Below are 10,263 nucleotides of genomic sequence, written 5' to 3'. Positions count from 1 at the left end.
CATGATAGGCCCCATTGTGTGATGTTCCCCTTCCCGAGTCCAAATGAGCTCATTGTTCAGTTCCCACCTATGAGTGAGAACATGCGGTGTTTGGTTTTCTCTTCTTGTGATAGTTTGCTAAGAATGATGGTTTCCAGCTGCATCCATGTCCCTACAAAGGACGCAAACTCATCGTTTTTTATGGCTGCATAGTATTCCATGGTGTATATGTGCCACATTTTCTTAATCCAGTCTGTCACTGATGGACATTTGGGTTGATTCCAAGTCTTTGCTATTGTGAATAGTGCCGCAATAAACATACGTGTGCATGTGTCTTTGTAGTAGCATAATTTATAATCCTTTGGGTATATACCCAGCAGTGGGATGGCTGGGTCATATGGTACATCTAGTTCTAGATCTTTGAGGAATTGCCATACTGTTTTCCATAATGGTTGAACTAGTTTACAATCCCACCAACAGTGTAAAAGTGTTCCTATTTCTCCACATCCTCTCCAACACCTGTTGTTTCCTGATTTTTTAATGATTGCCATTCTAACTGGGTGAGATGGTATCTCATTGTGGTTTTGATTTGCATTTCTCTGATGGCGAGTGATATGAGCATTTTTTCATGTGTCTGTTGGCTGTATGAATGTCTTCTTTTGAGAAATGTCTGTTCATATCCTTTCCCCACTTTTTGATGGGGTTGTTTGTTTTTTTCTTGTATATTTGTTTGAGTTCTTCAAACCTGACAAAAACAAGAAATGGGGAAAGGATTCCCTATTTAATAAATGGTGCTGGGAAAATTGGCTAGCCATAAGTAGAAAGCTGAAACTGGATCCTTTCCTTACTCCTTATACGAAGATTAATTCAAGATGGATTAGAGACTTAAATGTTAGACCTAATACCATAAAAACCCTAGAAGAAAATCTAGGTAGTACCATTCAGGACATAGGCATGGGCAAGGACTTCATGTCTAAAACACCAAAAGCAACAGCAGCAAAAGCCAAAATTGACAAATGGGATCTAATTAAACTAAAGAGCTTCTGCACAGCAAAAGAAACTACCATCAGAGTGAACAGGCAACCTACAGAATGGGAGAAAATTTTTGCAATCTACTCATCTGACAAAGGGTATTACGGACATTTTACAGTTGAAGAAAATGAGGGTAAATTTTACAAAAGATGTGTGGGTGTAAGACTTGTACACTGAAAACTACAAAATATTACCAAAAATATCAAAGCAAACCTAAATATATGAAAAGTAATCCATGTTTATATATCAGAAAACATTTTGTTAAAATGGCAACAGTTCCCAAATTAATATGCCAAAATTCTAGTACCTTTTTTTTTTTTTTTTTTGCATAAATGTGTGTGTGTGTGTTTGTATTAGTCAGGGTTCTCTAGAAGGACAGAATAGGATGTATGTATATGTGAAAGGGAGTTTATTAAGGACAATTGACTCACATGATCACAAGGTGAAGCCCCACTACAGGCTGTCTGCAAGCTGAAGAGCAAGGAAGTCAGTAGTGGCTCAGTCCAAGTCCCAAAACCTCAAAAGTAGGAAAACGAACAATGCATTCTTCAGTCTGTGGCCAAAGGCCCAAGAACCCCTTTCTAACCACTGGTGTAAGTTCAAAGAGTGCAAAAGCCAAAGAACCTGGACTCTGATGTTCAAAGGCAAGAAGCATCAGCATAGGAGAAACACAAAAGCAGGAAGTCACCCCAAGTCTGCTTCCACCTTCTGCCTGCTTTTTCTAGCAGCTGGCAGCAGACTGGATGGTGCCCACCCACATCGTGAGTGCATCTTTCTGAGCGTGTGTGTTTTCCTCTCCGAGTCCACTGACTCAAAGGTTAATCCCTTCTGGCAACACCCAGAAACAATATTTTGCGTCCTTCAATCCAAACAAGTTAACACTTAATATTAACCATCACAGTGTGTAATGATATAAAACCTTCCATTTAAGGTCAGTTAATTTTTAACAAGGGTATCAAAACATTTCAGTAGGGAAAACATTTTCTGTTCAAAAAATTGTGCTGTGAAAACTGGATATCACATAGAAAAGAATAAAGTTGCAATCCTATCTCAAGTCATATATTAATTTAACTCTCAATATGTCATGGAATTAAATCTAAGGGTGAAAACACTAAATCTTTTACAAGAAATATAGCAGTAAGTCTTTATATCTTTTAGTTAGGCAATTGTTACTTAGATGAGACATAAAAAGTGTAAGCAGCAAAATAGAAAAAAGATGAACCTGACTTTTGTCTAAAAATAAAATATGCTTACATATTTATTAAACATAATTCAATTTAAAATATAAACAAATTATTTCACTTTCCACATTTAACTTCTGCACCATTTTGAGAAGGATTTTTTTTTAATCCCAGGTTAGTATTTCAAGATATTTAAAATTTTATCTATGAAGGAACATGGTAAATACTTCCACAACCAAAAACAATGGAATCTTCAGCAAATGATTAGTCCATTTAATATAAATAAGAATTATTTTATAGGTCTAAATTGAACAGAAATTGAAATAAATAAAAATATTCATCTTGTATGTATTATTAATTTTTCATTTTTTATCAGTTTTTATTCTGCTACTCAAGAATATGGATTGTCTTGTTTTAGAAAACATCTTAGGATGACTCCTTTAAGCATTTTTATTTTTTAATCCTTCTTTATCAGTGAGATTCCTGACTTTCAAATGGTTGTTCTGGGATTCCTCCTGAGTACCAAGTAACTCCTTAGGGAATGTCCTCAATGATCAGATAGTAAAAGGGGTGGGCTATGACCAAGAAATATTCTGGGCCTTCTACCTACACTCAGATGAGAACATCTGTCCTTTATCAGCTTCGAAAATGTTTGAAAACATGTAGTAGCATAAAATACTTTAATATGAAGAATTTAGGATGGAATAAAATATAGAGGACAAGTTTTTCAATTTCCTGAATCAGGAAACCATGAGTATACATCTTTATTTCATTATCTAAACATAGCTAATGTTGCCTACTTTTCTTTGTTTGTAATTTGATTCTTTACCAGACTAGATCTTTTTCCTCTTAGTTATAAGGAGCCTTCATGTGCATACATCTCTGGATATGCAAGGACAGAACCTTAGTGTTTGAATTCATTTTAGCAATCCTAATCTCAGATCCAACTTTCATGTTGATGCTTTTAGAAATAAAACAAACTTTTCATTTCTCAAGTACCGAAGAGTCCAGTTTTCTTCTTATATTGAATGTGATGGACAATATGGCCTGGAGAGTTTGCCAGAGGCAACAACTGGAAGAAACATGTTTGGTCTTGGCATTAACATGTATAATATTACATGTTAGATGTAGAACATTCTACATTATCCATTAAATCAAAATCATTGTGATATCATCTAGACCCAAATGGAATATTGGGAAGGTTCTCTCTCAGAACTAATTTTCTGAGGAGTTTTATTGACTAACCGGATCATCCATTGCTTTGTTCCCTTACTGGAATGGACAAAAAGCTATAAAGCATCATTTTCCTAGGAAATTATTGGAAATGAATTGGTCTATTGCTTCTAGACAAGAAAATCATGTTAATCTAAAGCAAAAGGTGCTTTTCAATGGAGATGATCCAAAGAGAAATTAAGATGATTAATTCAAGGCAAGAACAAGTCTGATGGCTGATTAAACTCATGGCTGAGTGTAATGAAAACCTTCTTGATAATCATTAAGTGATAGGAGCCACAAGGACCATATTTGGTCACAGAAATATAAAAGAAGGCATCAGAAGCTACCAGGATACTTACTGTCCTTTGTTCACCCCAGTATCTGGCTTGTCTATCAAGATTTTGTACAAATGTTCTGTTAGAGTACCTACTTAAACACTTATAAAATGGCAAGAGTCATCACTAGCAACTAGAATCTAGATAGTTTCATTTGGTAATTTATTTATAAGGATTTAAGAAATCAGTTCATTCTAAACTTGGTACTGACGAATTGGAGTGATTCTCAAACCAAGTACCAGGAAACTGAGACGACATAAAATTTTTCTAGAAAGTGAAAGTTACTGCTGATTCTAAAAATTTCACCTATTCCAATTCTGAGCTTATATGACAGCCACAATTTCCAGTTTTTTCTAGATCAGGTGAGATATGTTTTACTCTCAGCAACTTCAGAACAGAAAACTTCCTATGATTCATCACGTAGGTAATATACATTAGCACTGTTTCATCTGACCATATCATACATCAACTAAAATAATAGGCAAAATTACATACGGAATGATTTAAATGATAGTCTTTTTTTATGTCTTATGTCCATGTTTTTATGTTGATATTTTCATTTTGTATTGTAATATTTTTCCTAGTTAGAAGCAATGGTTGTAACTTTAATTTTTAAAAATTCAAATTTTCAATCAATAGTAGGTAAATTCCAATTGAAAAACCAAACAATTAATGCCTAATCTTTATTTCATGTATATTCCTAATAGAATATTAAGTATTGATAATTAGTGAATAACTAGGAGCTGTGGTATTAACATGGCCACAACGATGCTGTTGTCCTGCATGTTAATTTTTTTGTAAAGAAACAAAACCTGCTAGTAATGTCAAAAATTTTCAGTTTTTTTTCCTCTGTGGTCATGGGGCAATCTACATTCTTGAGTTTGGTGATATGACTTCTCAAACAAAAGCTAGTTGAATAAAAGTTTATTTCAAATGAAAATTTTCTACTAAATACGGCTGACGGGACAATGGAAGTAAAGCACATTCTCGCAAAGAGAGATGAGAACTGCTCCATAACTTGTAATGAGAACTGTGTGGGTGCTATAAATTGAATTTGAGCCATGGGAATTTTTGTCTGACATTGAAAATAATCTGAAATTACACAGGAGAATAAAAATATGTAATATCCCTACAAAATCATGCATATCATAAATATATACTATAAGCCAGTATGTTGTCTAAGCAGATTTTGGCAACTATTTCAGCAGCACTTATTTCTGGGCAGCATTTGTGGGTCATTTGGCAATAACATTCTCTATAGGTTTTCAATGAGTTGCTCTTAGTAAATTAGATGTCAGTGATTTTATTTTGGAAAACTTCTTTATAATTCAAATGTGCTTTGAACTTTTAATTTATGACCCTAATTGTATAATAGGAGGTAGTCAAAGCAGAGTATTACCAGGAAAAGCTATTTCCAATAATGCAGTTGAGAAGATATTCTGAAAAAATCCTTCTGTTATGAAACATTACAAATTTGTTATTAAATAATGATTTACATCATATTAAATGTATGTCCTTGATGGAAGCAAACTAAATGGAATATCCAAAGCTAAAAATAAAACAGGCAAAATCAAGGAAGCTAAGCAGTTTCTGATGCTAATAAATGCCCTGAGAATCCAAAGACCTTAAAATGTTTAAGGCAGGCTTGAGAAGATAAGGGAGAGCCTTGCATAAACACACAATGAGGAGTAGAGTCTAAAACTTCTACATATATTCTGCCTAAAATGGTTTACGTATTCACTGAGATAAAGAACTAGAAAAATAAAATTCACCTCTTAAAAGATAATAACAAGGAAATGTCTCTGCTTCCCCATGGTTTAAAGTGTTGGAAAAAACTCTCTCCAAAATCTCACAAGCATAATGAGCTCCTCATGGAGTACTGTGGCCACTAGTTACATCATTATATACTCCCCTAATAAAAGATGCATATTTAATTCTCTATCATTAAAAACTTTAATCTACAATTTAAACTCTCTCCAGATAAATTTGTATTTCTATATGCTTTCATCATTAAATTCTGCCCAAATTTGAAAAAGTAATAAACATTACAGGAACTTCTCCCAAAAACTGGGAAAAAGAAAACTCTTCCCAACTTATTATTGTATAAGGCCTTAATACCAAAATTTAATAAGGAACAGAAAGTAAAGTGATAATCCATTTTTTTCAGTGAACATAAAAGCAAAATCCTAAACAAAAATTTTTAGAAAATCAACTCCTATGACATATAAAACGTACAGAGAAACCAAACAAAAATATTATATTCACTAGGATTTATGTAGGACTGCAGTGGTAGATAAATTTTCAATACATTATCAAAACAAAAAGGTAACACAAAAGTATGATCTTGATAGATGCAGAAAATCTAAAATATAAAATATAAAAATGTAGCATCTGTTCATTAATGTAAATCTTCTGAAACAAGAAAAGAGCAGGGATACTTTGTCCTAACAAAGGCTATTTACAGACGGGGACACAAACAATGTGTGGAGTAAATAAAACACATTAATAAAAAATATTGAATGCTTATCTTTTGAGATCATAGATTAAGCAAAGATGACTGCTAAACACTTTTATTTATTATTATACTGAAACTCAAAACCATTGCATTATATCAAGAAAATACAAGGTTAAGTACTATTATATAAGGAGGAAATATCAGAATTTTGATAGAAAAAAAACTTTTATTTTTTGAAATAATTCTATTACCTGCATAGAGCACAAAGGGTTTTCTATAAAACAGCAATGCTAATAAACAAGATATTTAAGTTCAATTTGCTTAGTTTAGGCCTGAAAAAAGAACCTCAATTACATTTTTATATCTATCAGTAAAATGAAAAAATATAATTAAAATATATTAAAGTAAACCATATAAATAAAAGCAAGGATATTTAGATAGGAATATAACAATGATGTAAAATTTACCCAGAGAAAATTTTAGTTCTCAATGAAGATTATTAGAAAAGACCTAATTGGCCGGGCGCGGTGGCTCAAGCCTGTAATCCCAGCACTTTGGGAGGCCGAGACGGGCGGATCACGAGGTCAGGAGATCGAGACCATCCTGGCTAACACGGTGAAACCCCGTCTCTACTAAAAAATACAAAAAACTAGCCGGGCGACATGGCAGCGCCTGTAGTCCCAGCTACCAGGGAGGCTGAGGCAGGAGAATGGCAGGAACCCGGGAGGCGGAGCTTGCAGTGAGCTGAGATCCAGCCACAGCACTCCAGCCTGGGTGACAGAGCAAGACTCCGTCTCAAAAAAAAAAAAAAAAAAAAAAAAAAAAAACCAAAAAAACAAAAAAAGAAAAGACCTAATTATGTAAAGATAATTTGCTTATGGGTGTGAAAGATGCATTACTGTAAAGGTATCAATTGGCTGTTAATTGATAAATTGCGATTTAAAAATTTTTACGTGGTGTTTTCTCACAAAGAACATTGACAAGCTGAACCTGAATGTTATAGTAAAGCAAAATAATAATACTCCCAAGACACTCCTGAGGAAGAGTAAGCAGGGTGACTGTCATTCTAGTTATCAATCCATTATAAAAACTACACTGATTAAAATATTGTGTCATGGACATCATCATTTTAAAAAAGATCTATGATAGTTATTAGTGAACCCAGAAATTCAATATTACTTAGGTTATGTAAGAAGTAGAGTGTGTTTCAAAACTGTAATTCTAACATTGGCATAATAAATTCATATTCCAATGTAGCAGTAAGGAGTTGATGCCACCTTTCCACTGCTGGACAATGTCAGAGGATGCCTGCTAAAATGCAAATCTTAAATAAGGTCAAATGTCTCACCACATACTCTCAAAATGTCAAGATTTTATTTGAAAGTCACTCATTATAGCAAGAATCTATAAGATCTCATGTTCAATAAAATGAGAAAATCAGCAGATACTAAAACTAAGATGACAGAAACATTTACATGATCACAAAAGAAATTTAACACAGCTACTATTAACTGTTTCAACAAGCAATTAGAAATACATTTGAGACAAGTGGAAAGAAAAAGTATAACACAGAAATAGAAAGACACATGAAAAAACTAGAAGATTAAAAATGTGGAAACTTTAAAACTGAAAAATTCAATAGACAAAATAAAAATATATGTAATTGTGCTTTTATACTGAATATTGCAATATTAAAGAAAATCTAAATAGCGCCACAAAGTTTATACATTGGAAGGATTATGGTGAAGATGTAAATTCTCCCCAAATTGAGAGAAATGTTCATTGCAATTCCTCTGAAAATCCCCATAAGACTTTTCTAGACAAACGTATTCTAAAAGTTACATTGTAAAAGTTGTACAGAAATAAGAGGAAATAGGCCGGGCGCGGTGGCTCAAGCCTGTAATCCCAGCACTTTGGGAGGCCGGGACGGGTGGATAACAAGGTCAGGAGATCGAGACCATCCTGGCTAACACGGTGAAAACCGTCTCTACTAAAAAATACAAAAAACTAGCTGAGCAAGGTGGTGGGCACCTGTAGTCCCAGCTACTCAGGAGGCTGAGGCAGGAGAATGGTGTGAACCTGGGAGGCGGAGCTTACAGTGAGCTGAGATCGCACCACTGCACCCCAGCCTGGGCGACTGAGCGAGACTCCGTTTTAAAAAAAAAAAAAAAAGAGGAAATAAAAGTAGCTAAAGCAATACTTTAGATAATAAAATGGGTAGACTCACTCTAGTCAATAAGAAAACTTAACTATATAGCTACTGTATTCATGACATTATGGTTTTGAGAAATAGAGATACAACAAAGATAAACAAAACAGAATGGAGTGCCCAGAAATAACTTCCAAACAAGGATAGCCAACTGAGTTTTCACAAAGGTACAAAGCAATTCCTGGAGTAAGGATGGCACTTTTAACAAATGATGCTGAAGTCATTGGCTATTCATAAGGGAAATTTTTAAAAAATCCTACATTAATATTAAATAAAAATCAACCACAGACTTAAATATTAAATATGCCTTGGTTGAAGGGATGGAAAGTCACCAGTAAGGATGGCAATGCCAGTGGAACCATGTTGCTTGAGGCTCTGGACTGCATCCTACCACAAACTTGTCCAACTGACAAGCCCTTGGTGATATTGGTACTTTTCTGTTGGCCAAGTGGGGACTGGTGTTCTCAAATCTGGTATGGTGGTCACCTTTGCTCCGGTCAATGTTACAACTGAAGTAAAATCTGTTGAAATGCACCATGAAGCTTTGAGTGAAGCTCTTCCTAGGGACAGTGTGGGCCTCAATGTCAAGAACGTGTCTGTCAAGGATGCTCATCGTTGCAACGTTGCTGGTGACAGCAAAAACGACCCACCAATGGAAGCAGCTGGCTTCACTGCTCTGGTGATTATCCTGAACCATCCAGGTCAAATCAGCACTGGCTATGCCCCTGTACTGGATTGCCACATGGCTCACATTGCATGCAAGTTTGCTGAGCTGAAGGAAAAGACTGTTATCTGTTCTGGTAAAAAGCTGAAAGATGGCCCTAAATTCTTGAAATCTGGTGATGCTGCCATCGTTGATATGGTTTCTGGTGAGTGCATGTGTATTGAGAGCTTCTCAGACTATCCACCTCTGGGTCACTTTGCTGTTCGTGATATGAGACAGACAATTGCCGTGGGTGTCATCAAAGCATTGGACAAGAAGGCTGCTGGAGCTGGCAAGGTCACCAAGTCTGCACAGAAAGCTCAGAAGGATAAATGAATATTATGCCTAATACTGCCACCCTAGTCTTAATCGGTGATGGAAGAACGGTCTCAGAACTGTTTATTTCAACTGGCCATTTAAGTTTAGTAGTAAAAGACTGGTTAATGATAACAATGCATCGCGAAACTTTCAGAAGGAAAGGAGAATGTTCTGTGGACCACTTTGGTTTTCTTTTTGGGGTGTGGCAGTTTTAAATTATTAGTTTTTAAAATCAGTACTTTTTAATGGAAATAACATGACCAAAAATTTGTCACAGAATTTTGAGACCCATTAAAAAAGTTTAATGAGAAAAAATTTACTATTAGACTTTTAGGATATAATATAGGGAAAAACTTTTACAATCTATGGTTTATAAAAAGTTTTTATATATAACACCAGGAACAAGATCAATTAATAAAAAGAGATAAATTGACTTCATCAAAATTAAAATTATTTTGTGTGTGCATTATTTTGTAAACAGAATGAAAAGATAAGCTACAGACAGAGAGAAAGTATTATAAAAGCACATATCTGAAAAAGGACTTATATCTGGAATACATAAAGAACTCTCAAAATGCAACAATAAAAAATCCAATTATAAAATGTCAAAAGATACGTAGAGACAATTCACTGAAAACCACATTCTGATGATGAATAAGCACACCAAAAGATATCCAACGTCACTAGCCATTTGGGATATGCAAATTAAAACTACAAAGTGGTATTACTACACAACTATTAGAACAGCAAACATTTTTAAAATTTGAAGTGATAATACCAAAAGTTGGTGAGGATACAAAGAAACTGAATCTCTCCTACACTGTTGGTAGAAATGT

At 34.5% G+C, this 10,263-nt stretch overlaps 1 pseudogene; it reads left to right on the top strand.

The window, feature by feature from the left end:
* Positions 1-8,709: 8,709 nt before the first annotated feature.
* Positions 8,710-9,445, top strand: LOC111552977 (annotated as a pseudogene).
* The last annotated feature ends 818 nt before the right edge of the window (positions 9,446-10,263 follow it).

The sequence above is a fragment of the Piliocolobus tephrosceles genome, chromosome 19 (assembly GCF_002776525.5).
Source record: "Piliocolobus tephrosceles isolate RC106 chromosome 19, ASM277652v3, whole genome shotgun sequence".
Lineage (NCBI taxonomy): Eukaryota > Metazoa > Chordata > Mammalia > Primates > Cercopithecidae > Piliocolobus > Piliocolobus tephrosceles.
The sequence above is the reverse complement of the archived record's forward strand: the minus strand, read 5'-3'. Positions and strand labels throughout refer to the sequence as shown.